Here is a 15804-nt window from a genome sequence, read left to right as displayed (position 1 = left end):
TGGGCAGCGCCTGAAGAGCTGCAGCCTGCCACTGTGGCCGCCACTTCCTCCCCTCTATTGCAAATCTCAATATGTATATGTGCTTTGCTATGGAGGTTTTTTCCCACTCTAGACTGGGCCCCTTTAGGAGCCCAGTCTAGATTGTATTTTTTTACTCATCCTCCCGCAGTGTTTACCTTTTTCCCATATTTTACGGGTCGCCTTGTGGCGACCCATCAGCGTTCCTGTTCTGTAACCCTGTAAACTGCTTGTTTGTCTAATCTTGAACGAGTTTGTGCTGAGAACAAAGTTCCATTGTACTTGTGCAATGACAATAAAGACCGACCTACCTACCTACTTATTAACAGTAAATGAACAAGTAGATTAATAATTCCACATTCACCCATCTACACACTGATGGCGGAGCTGCCATGCAAGGCCCTAACCACAACACATCAGGAGCAAGGGTGAAGTGTCTTGCTCAAGGAGACAACGGATGTGACTAGGTTGGTAGATGGGGATTGAACCAGGAACCCTCAGGTTGCAGGCACGGCCACTCTCCCAACCGTGCCACGCCGTCCCTAATAAAAATCAATAATCCATTTTTACAGTTTGTCCCTCATAATGTTGACAAAATAATAGAATGATATATGACACGATATGTTACTGCATATGTCAGCAGCTAAATTAGGAGCCTTTGTTTGTTTACTTACTAATAAAAGACAAGTTGTCTTGTATGTTCACTATTTTATATAAGGACAAACTTGCAATAAGAAACATATGTTTAATGTTCCCTAAGATTTTTGGTTAAAATAAAGCTAATAATGCAATTTTTTGTGGTCCCCTTTATTTAGAAAAGTACCAAAAAGAACTGAAAAGTATCAAAATAATTTTGGAACCGGTACCAAAATATTGGTATCGGGACAACACTAATTTCTACCATTGTTGCTGGTCTGGAATAGTGTGTCCACACTTAAAATGTCCAACAGAAAACAATGACTCAAGCAGCGGCTCAGGGCAGAACATTCATACTTTACTGTCCAATCGCTGTTAAAAGTCAGATTTTTGCTAATTATTTAGATTTTTTCAGGGTCGGTAGTGCACATTTTTGAGTAGTCTTCTTCTACACACCCACTGCGGCTTCATTGTGATACATTTGCTTCACTGTTTTTTCCCCCTGCAGAGTGGGAGTAGTACTGCATATAGTACACGAGCCACCTGAGTTTGAATGGTTTCATCAAGCCTCTTTGGGTGATGTTCGGCAGGCCAAATGAAAGGCTTTGGCGGGACGCCAGTTGAATAGGTTGTTCTAATCAAACATGGAAGTAAAAACAAATCTACAATGGCTTGTCAAAGTATGTTTTTGGCGCTGGAATAGCCAAATCCTTATACTGCTTAACTCATACTTGCCAACCTTGAGACCTCCAATATCGAGAGGTGGGGGTTGGGGGCGTGGTTATTTACCGCTAGAATTCACCAACTCGAGTATTTCATATATATTTCATATATATATATATATATATATATATATATATATATATATATATATATATATATATATGTATGTATATATATATATATATATATATATATATATATATATATATATATATATATATATATATATATATATATATATATATATATATATATATATATATATATATGTATGTATATATATACATGTATGAAATACTTGACTTTCAGTGAATTCTAGCTATATATATATATTTATTTTATTTACATAAAATAAATACTTGAATTATCTATACATTAGAGGGCAGTATTGTCCTGTTTAACTTCTCTGTTCATGACTGAGAAATCATTTCGGCCACCGTGTTCAATGGAGAAGTCTGTTCTACATATTTACAGGCAACATACACCTTCCCCTTCGAACTGTCCTGGATGAACTGAAATTCTTGTTTCCATTCGTTTTGGAACTTGCAAGCGTATTTATATTGTGGGAAAGCGGACGTGAGAATAGGCTGTCCCCACTCAGTCTCAGGTCCGCATTGAGCTGGAGGGGGCGTGGCCTCCAGCTCCGGCTGAATACCGGGAGTTTGTCGGGAGAAAATCTCTGCCGGGAGGTTGTCGGGAGAGGCGCTGAATACCGCTAAAAACGGGAGGGTTGGCAATTATGGATTAACTAAAGTGTGTAAAATGATAGCATTGATTAGGTTGATAGGCCTGCTAAAGTGACCCAGAACAAAAACAACACACATTTCCAATCATAAACAGATCATTACCAATATTTAACAGCTAATCATTTGGTATACACACCACATGCTCTTGATTGATGATTAGTAATTGTTTGTTGTTTGTTTGTCATGTTAAAAAAAGTTCAGTTCAATTCGAAGAACTGTTAGGCTAACAGTCAAAGTCAAGATGGCCGACAGCCAGGTAGAAGTTTCAAAGACGACATTTTTATTTGTGTGTGTGTGCGTGTGTGTGACTAAGAAAGACAGTTGTGTTAACATTTGGTTGATATTATACACTTACCCATATGTATTTGTAGACTTCCACCAAGGCCGATTAAATATTCCGAGAAGGCCTGAGGACATAGAAACATTGATTTTTCTCAGAAATATTCTCCATCAGTCATTCATGGTCAACATTAACATCCACGAAGAGCATCTTTTCAATTCATGATGGTTCTTTTTTGTAGTTTACAGTGATTTCCCAATAAAAATAATGAACTACTAACAGTGTGTGTCATTCTAATTGCCTTTTCCACTTCCTGTTTCACTTCTGTTTTTGTCTTTCGGTTCCTGTTTCGGAATTTTCCTTCCTGGTTCAAGCCAGTCAAAACCAGCCAATTTTGCATATATTCTGCAACACTGCTACTTTTTTGTTTTGTTTTTTACATACAGTAGACTAACAATAAAATGACATTGCTCATGAAATATTACAAATATGCAGAATTGTTTCTTTTTTTATGAATCAGCATTTATACATTGCAACCCATTTAACATGGTTTATGTCTACAAGTGGTTCAAGGTGACATCAACATGTTTTTTTTTATGAGAAGTTGGTCCATTTATGTTGACATGTGATGCAATGTTTTCAACTTAGGAAGGTAGCGTTAAACATTACATAATTACTGTCGACACAGTGACTTCCTGTTCAGTGAAAATAAATTATGAAAGCGTGGTTGTCATGTCTTTTGATCATGTTTTGTTTGGCTAGGTTCTGTTTGGTTTTTGGACTCTTTTTAGTTCCTGTTTGTGCACGCTTGTTTGTTTTTGTGTCCATAACAACCCATTAGTGTCACCTGTTTCACGTCTTGGACTCACGCACCTGTTGTTAATGATGTCACTATTATTTAAGCCGATAGTTGCCAGGAAGTCAGCCTGGCCACATTACCTTCTGTTACCTCCGTGACCCATGCTACCCATGAGATTCATGTTTTCCATACTTTATGCTTTATACCATGCCACGTAAGTTTTTGTTCATTTCATGTACATAGTTTTGCCCAAGTGCTAGTTTTGTTTCATAGTCAAGTTTGTATCTCCGCCTTGTACGCGCTTTTCGTTTGTACCTTTTTATAGTCATAATTAAATCATATATCTACCTTCACGCCATGTCCGGTCCAGTTCGTTTGCATCTTGGGAAAGCAATCCTCGCAGGAAACTGCGCCAAAGTCCATGTCGTGACAGTGGTAGTATATACCTGTTTTTTACTACAACAAAATGCACCATTTTCATTTTTGTTTGGATTGTTAGCCACAGTAAGAAATATTTGCACACTGTTTTTATTGTAGTCAAAATAAAAAAATACCAACAAAAAAAAAAACAGTATAGAATATCATATTAAAAGTAATTAATTCAAAAGAAAAATATGCACAAACATTAAGATTAAGATTAAAGATTAAAGTACCAATGATTGTCACACACACATTAGATGTGGTGAAATTTGTCCTCTGCATTTGTCCCATCCCCTTGGGGAGCAGTGGGCAGCAGCGGCGCCGCGCCCGGGAATCATTTTGGTGATTTAACCCCCAACTCCAACCCTATGTTGCTGAGTGCCAAGCAGGGAGGTTATGGGTCCCATTTTTATGGTCTAACCACTATTTCACCCTTTCTTCTTATTTATGTCTTTGGCTAGTTTCGATTGCCAATGTCGACAACCGCATTACTTATACAGTATATTTAAAATGTTTTCCTAGTAAGATGTCTGTGCAAATTTTCCAGTTTTTTATAAAACAATAGACCTATACACAAATATCATCATCATCAACATTTCTTTTTATTCCTTTCATGAAAATGCATGTATACAAGCCATATACAGTTGACACTTTCATTGTTTTTTTGTTTCTTATACATTTCCATGATCAGAAAGGAGCAGATGTAAGAATACTATTCTTATATTTATCTGCCCTTATATGAATCTGGCATCCCAACTGTTTATTGCCATTTTGCTGGATACACTGCAGCTTTCTTTCTTTTTCTTTTTCTTTTTTCTTTTTAATAGCCTGTCCGTCATGCACTCATCAATCACCGGGCAAGAGCGGCCACACTGGCGGGCTAACCAAGTTACAGGCCTTCCAGAACTTATTTGGACTTTTCAAATGTGATAAGAAGTAATCGCATTGCTTCTCGCAGATGTGAATCGATGACATTAATTACGCCAACTTATTATACACCGCAAATGTGTTCTAGAGTTCAGAGTTGTTTATGAAACAGAGGATTTGATGACGATTATGATGATGGTGCACCAGGCGAGGGGGGGGGACGGCAACAAGGTGACGACCCAGGAAAGAAAGTGAATTTGCATTCACCAAAACATTGGACCACTCGCAAAATCTATCAAGTAAAAAGTTACATCTAATCAAATAATAATGCTAAATTTTGCAATGTGTTTATTGTTGTAGATGGAGTTTACAGACATGTACAGTATGAACATATTGCAGTTTTGCTAGTGACCATTATAAAAGGAAAACAGACCTTTTTTAAAAAAAAATTGCCTATCATTCACAATCCCTAATCGAAGTCAATTACACGTTTCATGTTTTATGCAATCTAAATCATAAATAAACTTTAGCAAAAAACAGCTATGGGAGCTCCCCTATTCAGCCTACAAAGCCCTCTATATAACCATCCAAACCCGCCAAGAATACTCCATTTACATGTCGTGACCTGAATATGAACTAAGTATTAGTGAAATTGTTATTATAAGTAGACAATCTATATTTTAGCAGCCTATTGATCACAGAGAGCTAACTAGCTTATGCTGCTAAGACAGGCTAGGATAGGGTAGTTGCTTTATTGTCATTGCATTAACAACATAACAAAACTTAGTTGAACAATCCTATACAGCAGCATCTTGGTTTAAGGCAAGTTAGCAATGAATAGATAGGTTATATGGCAGTCAAGGATGAATAAATGAATAAAATGTTTAGTGGCAGAGAATAGATGAACAGTTAAATCGCTGTGGATAAATAAACAGTTAATTCCAGTGAGTAAATAAACAGTTGAATTGCAGTGGATAAATCAGGCCTGGGCAATTATTTTGACTCGGGGGCCAAATTTAGAGTAAAAAATGTGTCTGGAGGCCGGTATATCTGATTTTTAGGAACACCAATACAAAAACTCACATTAAAGTCTGATTGAATGCTAAAAACGTTATGAAAGACTGCCTTAAAACAACGGAATGGAATTTTACATTTTTTTACTGAATGAGACACCCAGAATGTACATGAAAATAACTATTGTGGGATTTACAATATTAACTATGAATGATAAAACACTGAATACTGATAACTAATGAACGTCACACCCCCTCTCGATCGACATATTTTAGTCAAGTGAAACACAAAAAATTGCAACAAACACAGTGAAATATAAACGCGAAGGGTAAAAATCTGATATTTCTGATGTATCACTAAGCTTTATAATGCTGTTGTAAAAATCTTCTTCCTCGTCTGTCCCTGACACCCACATTTCAGGAAACACGCTGTGAAAACACTCCCCACCCACACTGCTTGGTGCCTCGTCTGAGCTGCTGTGAATAAGTTGACCATAGTAACTAGTATATCATGCAAAAAACGCAGATTCGAACCATTGAAATATTTTGTATAGTTCAAGACTTTCGGTAATTTGAAAACATCACTGCACATCATAATGGCAGCTACATTTTCGATTTTAAAAATAAAAATAAAATATTTGGGAATGTCCGGCGGGCCAGATTGAAAAGCTTAACCGGCCGCATGCGGCTCCCAGGCTTTAATTGGCCCAGGTCTGGGATAAAAAGAGAGCCAACTAGCTTGTGCTGCTATATGGTCATACTGAGCTGGCGAGCTGCTGCATAGCCCCTGAGTTTTGAAAGTTAATTTTAAATTAAAATGCACGTCTCTCACCTTGATAGAAGAAGGATTTGGCCATAAACCAAGAAGTTGGTCAAATTTGACATCCAACTCAGACTCGAAGATGGCAACATAGACATGAAGAAAATGCTTGTTTGCGGCTACCTTTTCTTTTGTTTACCTCTAAGTGGATTATGATTAATTCTTCATCTAAACAGAAATATATGAACATCCCATCATTCAGCATCCCAGTGAGAGCAGACAGACATTGTACAGTAAGTGATTGTTTTATTATGTTTGTAGTTTTGTATATCTTGTTTAGCACTTAGCAATACTGCTGCACGATGCTTAGTGTTTCACTAAAGCGGTTCACCACACAGCTTTTAAAACTTGCAGCTCATCCTCTGTATATTCAGGCTCAAAAATTAAAGTTCTTGATCATAATTTGTCCCAAAGTAGTCATGATGGCTTTCATGACATCTGTCATTAGTAGTAGTGTTGTTTCTGAAAGGAACAGCAAACATTGTGATGAGTCTGTAAATTCAATACGTAATTAATTAATATGTAATATTTACATTACATATTAATTTATATATATATACATATATACATATATATATATATATATATATATATATATATATATATATATATATATATATATATATATATATATATATATATATATATATATATATATATATATATATATATACTACCGTTCAAAAGTTTGGGGTCACATTGAAATGTCCTTATTTTTGAAGGAAAAGCACTGTACTTTTCAATGAAGATAACTTTAAACTAGTCTTAACTTTAAAGAAATACACTCTATACATTGCTAATGTGGTAAATGACTATTCTAGCTGCAAATGTCTGGTTTTTGGTGCAATATCTACATAGGTGTATAGAGCCCATTTCCAGCAACTATTGCTCCAGTGTTCTAATGGTACAATGTGTTTGCTCATTGGCTCAGAAGGCTAATTGATGATTAGAAAACCCTTGTGCAATCATGTTCACACATCTGAAAACAGTTTAGCTCGTTACAGAAGCTACAAAACTGACCTTCCTTTGAGCAGATTGAGTTTCTGGAGCATCACATTTGTGGGGTCAATTAAACGCTCAAAATGGCCAGAAAAAGAGAACTTTCATCTGTAACTCGACAGTCTATTCTTGTTCTTAGAAATGAAGGCTATTACACAAAATTGTCTGGGTGACCCCAAACTTAATACTACCGTTCAAAAGTTTGGGGTCACCCAAACAATTTTGTACAGTTGTGGTCAAAAGTTTACATACACTTGTAAATAACAAAATGTCATGGCTGTCTTGAGTTTCCAATAATTTCTACAACTCTTATTTTTTTGTGATAGAGTGATTGGAGCACATACTTGTTGGTCACAAAAAACATTCATGAAGTTTGGTTCTTTTATGAATTTATTATGGGTCTACTGAAAATGTGACCAAATCTGCTGGGTCAAAAGTATACATACAGCAATGTTAATATTTGGTTACATGTCCCTTGGCAAGTTTCACTGCAATAAGGCACTTTTGGTAGCCATCCACAAGCTTCTGGTTACATTTTTGACCACTCCTCTTGACAAAATTGGTGCAGTTCAGCTAAATTTGTTGGTTTTCTGACATGGACTAGTTTCTTCAGCATTGTCGACACAGGACTTTGGGAAGGCCATTCTAAAACCTTAATTCTAGCCTGATTTACCCATTCCTTTACCACTTTTGACGTGTGTTTTGGGTCATTGTCCTGCGCCCAACTGCACCCAAGACCCAACCTCTGGGCTGATGATTTTAGGTTGTCCTGAAGACTTTGGAGGTAATCCTCCTTTTTCTTTGTCCTATTTACTCTCTGTAATGCACCAGTTCTATTGGCAGCAAACCAGCCCAGACCATAATACTACCACTACCATGCTTGATGGTAGGAATGGTGTTCCTGGGATTAAAGGCCTCACCTTTTCTCCTCCAAACATTGCTGGGTATTGTGGCCAACAGCAAAATGTTTGTTTCATCTGACCACAGAACTTTCCTCCAGAAGGTCTTATCTTTGTCCATGTGATGTCAGATGAAACAAAAATGTAGCTGTTTGGTCTACAGATAAGACATAAGGCAGGTAAAATATACATCGTTAGAGATAAAACACAAATTGTAGGAATTTGTTACAAAAGTCAGTCATATCACTTGCATTAGTTTGTGCTGCGTGGGCGGTGCTGCATGTCTACATATGAATAAGTGCACAGCAGGGTGCACAGCTAGTTAACTTTAGTATCTGTCGATCTGACTGCGTGCTCTTTAATCGTTTTGCTAAATTTGAAGCAAATGTGGTAATACTTTAATTATGCCATCTTTGTTGAGGAATATTTTAAAGCAGAGCTTGCAGCGTGGCATTTCTGTGCTTAAAGCTCCCCTTGATTGATAATTTTGACGCCCAAATACCTTTGTTTCGCCACACTTAGTGTGTGTGTGACAATCATTGGTACTTTAACTTAATATTGCGCTTCAGGAACCCTTTTTATTAACCAGCAGAATTGCATTTATTTGCTAGTTTTCCTTCCCTTGATGTTTCTGCTTGTGCGCTCTGTGAGTGTGTGCGCGATGACTCACATTCACCGTCGCACGGCAGCATGCAAATGAAAAAAAATACCAGTATTTTTTTTTTTTAATTTTCAAAGGCAGTTTTCAATTCATTGAAAAACATGCACTTGGGGATAGGTTGATTGGCAACACTAAATTGGCCCTAGTGTGTGAATGTGAGTGTGAATGTTGACTGTCTATCTGTGTTGGCCCTGCGATGAGGTGGCGACTTGTCCAGGGTGTACCCTGCCTTCCGCCCGATTGTAGCTGAGATTGTAGAACCCCCCGCGACCCCAAAAAGGGACAAGCAGTAGAAAATGGATGGATGGATGGTTCCGCGGTAGGGAAACAGTGGTTAGTGTGTGTCCCTCACAATAAAAAGGTCCTGGGTTTGAACCTCGGGCTCAGGGTCTTTCTGTGTGGAGTTTGCATGTTCTCTCCATGACTGCGTGGGTTCCCTCCGGATACTCCAGCTTCCTCCCACCTCCAAAGACATGCACCTGGGAATAGGCTGATTAGCAACACTCAATAGCCTCTAATGTGTGAATGTGAGTGTGAATGTTGTCTGTCTATCTGTGTTGGCCCTGTGATGAAGTGGCAACTTGTCCAGGGTGAACCCCGCCTTCCACCCGAATGCAGCTGGGGTAGGCTCCAGCCACGGAGAGGGGCAATGGGTAGAAAATCGGTAGAAAATAAAAATAAGGATGGGTTCCACGGTACTTTATTAGTACGGGTATACCGTACAACCCTCTATCCAACATCACTGCCCATGTTCACTTGCTCTGGGTCTGTTTTGCCTAAATTAAAAAGCTGATTGTCAAATTACTATACTATTTTAATTAATTATAACTCAGACCATCCCATAGCAAAAATGTGCTTGCTCATGTTGCTTGATCTCGTATCTTGAGAACATTTTGAGCTTCTCATATCTAATTCTGTGATCAATTGTTTCTCTTGTATTGCTCCTAAGGGACCCTTAGGAGCAATAAATAAGCTAAAAAGAGACAAGACATCACTGAGACAAAGGAGGTTGAGTTGAGACAACCATTTGAGCAATATTTGAGAAGTGGGATACACTGAAGAGAGCTCATACATGTATGACACTGATCTCAATTATGTCTCATTTATTTTGAAGGAGAATTAAAGAGGAATAAATGAGATGTATGAGCAATAAAAGAGATCTTATGTATGTCTCTTTCATGTCTTGATTATTTCTCTTAAAGGCCTACTGAAACCCACTACTACCAACCACGCAGTCTGATAGTTTATATATCAATGATGAAATCTTAACATTGCAACACATGCCAATACGGCCGGGTTAACTTATAAAGTGCAATTTTAAAATTCCCGCCTCACTTCCGGTTGAAAAACTCCTTTGGAATATGATTTATGCGTGTGACGTCACAAAAGCAACGAAAGTGGTTGGACCCCATCGGACCCGATAGAAAAGCCTCTTGTTTTCTTTGACAAAATTCCACAGTATTCTGGACATCTGTGTTGGTGAATCTTTTGAGACTGCAAAGAAGAACGTTGTAGGTGGGATCGATCGGTGTCTTAGCGGCTAAGTACAATACTGTAATATCTGTGATATTTGCATTAGTGTACTGTGTCTTTAAGGGTTTGGGAAACGCGCATGCGCGAGTGAGTTGGCGGAGCAGCTCGTGTATGCGTGTGCGTTACTTTTTGAACTACAACCAGTTACCGCTTGTTAATAAAGTGATTGAGCAATTTGTTTAATGGACAATGGAGACTGCAAATAAGAAAGTTGGAGCCGGTGGTGCGGCGGACTACAGCAACACCAACACCAGGAGGTTGTGTTGTGTTTTGAGCAGGATAACAGACGCACTACGGTGAGTCTAGCTTTGGCTTCCAAACATTTGATCGATTGCCCGTACGTGCGTGTCGATATGTGCATGTGACGTACGTAACTTTGGGGAAATATATGTTTCTTGCCGACTCTGATGGCGGCCGGGGTGTCGTCAAAAGCGTACAACGCCCGCCGCCGCATCTAAGTTAGCTACGCAGCTAGGCTAGCTTCTGTTTTTTTAGCTTCGCCAAGCGGAATATTATTAATCGTGTATTTACATGTTCATGGTTTAATAGTATTATTGATCTTCTGTCTATCCATCCAGTCAGGGTTTTTTTTATTTAGTTTCTATCTGCATTTGAGACTGGCGCTATCGCGATGGCTACGTTGCTAGGTTAGCTTCAGTTTTTTTTTTAGCTTCGCCAAGCGGAATATTATTAATCGTGTATTTACATGTTCATGGTTTAATAGTATTGTTGATCTTCTGTCTATCCATCCAGTCAGGTTTTTTTTTTAATTTAGTTTCTATCTGCATTTGAGACTGCTGCTATAACGTTGGCTACGTAGCTAGGTTAGCTTCTATTTTTTTAGCTTCGCAAAGCTGAATTATTAATCATGTATTTACATGTTCAGTCACTGGGAATGTCCATTTCGCGTTCTCGACTCTCATTTTCAAGAGGATATAGTATCTGAGATGGTTTAAAATACAAATCTGTGATACACAATAGAAAAAGGAGAGAGTGTGGAATCCAATGAGCCAGCTTGTACCTAAGTTACGGTCAGAGCGAAAAAAGATACGTCCATCACTGCCTCTCAAGTCCTTCACTGTAACGTTCCTCATCTACGAATCTTTCATCCTCGCTCAAATTAATGGGGTAATCGTCACTTTCTCGGTCCGAATCTCTCTCGCTCCATTGTAAACAACGGGGAATTGTGAGCAGCACTACCGCTTGTGACGTCACGCTACTTCCGGTACAGGCAAGGCTTTTTTTATCAGCGAGCAAAAGTTGCGAACTTTATCGTCGATTTTCTCTACTAAATCCTTTCAGCAAAAATATGGCAATATCGCGAAATGATCAAGTATGACACATAGAATGGATCTGCTATTCCCGTTTAAATAAAAAAAAATCATTTCAGTAGGCCTTTAAATGTCTTAACAAAGCCATCATATCTCAAATTTGAGAATAATGAGAACAAATTGAGAGTTCAATTATCTGACTTAATTAGAAATAACAGTAAAAAAAATACTCAAATATTGAAAGGTGTATAACTTTATTTGGCTATACAAAAATACAAAACATAAGATATAAAAATAGATTAAATACAACAATTTAAATGTAGTTAATTATTACAAACATAATGTACATATTGACATTCACAATAATTAAAACAACATAGAAAACAATATACAAAAAATACAAATATAAATTAATTTAACCCCAAGTACTCACTTTGTTGTTGTGAAGTTAATTATATTTATATAGCGCTTTTCTCTAGTGACTCAAATTGCTTTACATAGTGAAACCCAATATCTAAGTTACATTTAAACCAGTGTGGGTGGCACTGGGAGCTGGTGGGTAAAGTTTCTTGCCCAAGGACACAACGGCAGTGACTAGAATGGTGGAAGCGGGTATCGAACCTGAAACCCTCAAGTTGCTGGCACGGCCGCTCTACCAACCGAGTGAAAAAGTCAGGTGTAGTTTTTTTAACTCCTTGTTGAGCAAACCATGTACCGTAGTTAAAAAACCCCACCTGAATTCATCTCAGTAAGAGGGTGAGTAACATTTTCCATTTTTTAAATATTCCAAGCAAAAACGGAAATACATTTATAAAATTGTAACCGGGCTGTTTGGAACTGGTCTACATACAAAAAATAATCACACATTGAAAACCAGGGATAGTTAACATTTTTTACCTTGGGGCCCAACCAACTTTTCCACTACAAAGGGGTTTGGGATCCACTCAAATACAAACACTGAATTAGTCATCTTACACTAAAGTGTGTTAAAACTGAGTACCATTGCGGCCCATATGAACCGACCACAGCTAAGAAACAGATATTTGTTGGCGGCCCCCAAGGGGTACTCGCAGCCAAACAGTGGGCCCCAGCCCTGTGATTAAGAAACACTGTTGTAAACAATAGAACAGCCTCCTGCAATAACAATATAACATTTGGTACATAAATGATCATTGAAACATTTTGAAATTGGTTACAAAAGCTACTAATATACCTGATTATGTAAGCAGTAACATACTGCGTCATTTCCAGTTGTATTATGTTTTTATTTGGAAACAGCTTTGCACTGTGAAGGGATATTAGCCGCTAGCTTGTTAGTGAGGTTGCATCGGTGCCAAATTTGCGAGACACAGCACAGCTCAATATGCATTGTCACAGTATAACGTGGTACTAAAAGCTACATCATATGGCAATTTTATACAATATATACTGTGCAACCCCAGACCAAAATATTAACATGTTTACAAAGGAAACATCCTACCCCAGAATGAACTTGGCAGTTACAAGGGCCTACTTAAAACCTGCTCTGGCCCGACATTTGTTTACCAAAGCTTTCTTGAGCTTGGCCTCCTCAATATTGTCTAGGGATGTGCATATCGATCCTGTGGTATCGATATATCGATACTCACACGCTACTCATTTGGCATCACTTTTCTGAAAAAAGTATCGATATAAACTAAAAAACGGCGTGTGGGGGGTGCAAGCATCACTTTCAGATGTTTTTGATGACTTACTTAACTTACTATGCGCTGGGACACCCCTGTACCTGGCAGAGTATAGAGCTGGCCCAGTCACGTGACAGGAGACAGCGAATGAGCGTCGTCAACGTGCAACACACACACAGCCAGCCGACAGCGATGCAGCCAGGCATATCCAGTGTTGTCCAATTGTTGACTTAAAACAGGCATTGTTTTTTTTTTAGTAATGTTTACTGAATATTTTTGTTTAAATGATTATCCTAAATTCAAATAATTTCCACACAGGGGAATTTACTGTTAGTTGAAAATTGCTTGAGTATTTAAAACAAGATAAGAAAGAGATACAATTTGGAGATTCTTCATCTTTGCATTAGTTTTATTTTTTTCCAAGAAAATCTTGAATATATGATTGAATGTGATTTTGGTTTTAATCTGTAACATGATTTCTTACATTTCGAAAACATTAGCCTATTTCATATTTCATTAGTTGCTAATTATATCACAAACTTTAAAAAATAACTGCAGCTTCTTGCAATTCGGATTTGACTGTTAATTGGAAAGCCCTAATATTTAATTATTATTATATATAATATATAGTTATTATTATATATAATATTTAATTTATTTTTCATATTTATGTTATTTATTTTAATTTTACTCTTATTATATATTGACCATAATAAATGTGGTATAAATGGTCTGTATTTGTCTTGTGATTTGTCTTAAATAATAACAATAGTAATACTATTTTTGACTGACAAAAAATTGCCAACAACAAATTATTGGTATCGGTATCGATGAAAATGCAAGAAAAAGTATCGGTATCGTATCGAATCCTAAAAGTGTGGTATCGCCCATCCCTAATATTGTCCCAATCAGGAAGGGTACCGCATCTCAGGACATACGCTGTAAGACAAGAACATAATAATCAGGCATTCGTAATTTTGCCACATCCGAGTTTCTACAGGTATCAAATCTATGCAATGCAATAATAATAATAATGCAAATCTAATTTAATGCTTTTTAATCCCATTTTTTGGTACTTAAAAAAATGTAATGCCCATGTGCAACTGCATATAGTTATTTTATATATAGTCAAAAGCTTACAATTATCTGTATTCACACAGTTGTAAGCATTAGACAAGTTAATTAGTTGAAAAGTTTACATTAACTGTTACTACCTAGTGTATTAGAATTGGCTTACAAAGCTAATTAATTGGAGAATGTATTTGTATTTATTTATTTTTCTGGAGTAGCATCTGGTGTTTTGACTGTGCATGGCCGTAGACATTTTAGAAAAATACAGAACGATATTTGGAAAAATGCCAATAAGATGCAAAAAAAAAGGTATGTCAATTAAACATATTAAATATATTGTAGTTTACACCCTCTCTGTTGTTTAAAATGTTTACAGTAAATAGCAAGTTATGCATCGAGTGTCATGTCTTGTATTCATTTATTGTGGGAACATCAGAGAATAAAAGAATTGTGGTCTGCTGTGAAAATTGCCTTGTTTGTCCATCCTAAGCCAGCGTAGATCACTTGAGGCGTCTGCGTCACGACAGTTGCTAATGTTAGCCAAGTTAGCTCATATGTGTTGAAGTGGAGGTGATTGAAATAAACGAGTTGTGTATGAAAAAAGCTCAGCTTCCCCATTATTCTGACATGGTGTCACAGTTAAAGGGAAACTTCGGTTTTTTTCAACCTGGGCCCTGTTTTCATAATTTTTTTTGTATATGTGAGTGCTGGATAAAACATTTTTTGAGGTCGCGCCAGTATTGAGCAGGGCAGGCAGCCTCCAGCCCAGCTAACGCTCGTACACAGGGCAACTGGCTCTCGTCAAAATTCGGCCTATAAACATGCATTTTTTTCACACTGACAGGCTCAGATAGTTACAATGAGTGTCCGACAACATACTAGAAAGGAGAAATTAACGTATGTCTCTACCTTTAGCTGGAGATCGCTGTTTGTTGTGAGCTGTGTCCAAATCTCACCACGCTACAAATCTCGTTCCGAAATCTCGCGATAACTCGCGACAAATCAAATCGTCCACATCAGGCAAAAATTCAGCCATGACAGACAAACAAACAAACTTTTCTATAAAACTAAAATAACAGTCTTCGGTAATCCAACAGAAAATCACTTCAGTCATCTCTCTTCACCTCAGTCAGGTAACTGTTTTTCCACCGGTGTTTTGTCGCGAGTTATCGCGAGATTTCGGAACGAGATTTGTAGCGTGGTGAGATTTGGACACAGCTCACAACAAACAGCGATCTCCAGCTAAAGGTAGAGACATACGTTAATTTCTCCTTTCTAGTATGTTGTCGGACACTCATTGTAACTATCTGAGCCTGTCAGTGTGAAAAAAATGCATGTTTATAGGCCGAATTTTGACGAGAGCCAGTTGCCCTGTGTACGAGCG

This window comes from Entelurus aequoreus, linkage group LG15 (genome assembly GCF_033978785.1).
Source record: "Entelurus aequoreus isolate RoL-2023_Sb linkage group LG15, RoL_Eaeq_v1.1, whole genome shotgun sequence".
Lineage (NCBI taxonomy): Eukaryota > Metazoa > Chordata > Actinopteri > Syngnathiformes > Syngnathidae > Entelurus > Entelurus aequoreus.
The sequence above is the reverse complement of the archived record's forward strand: the minus strand, read 5'-3'. Positions refer to the sequence as shown.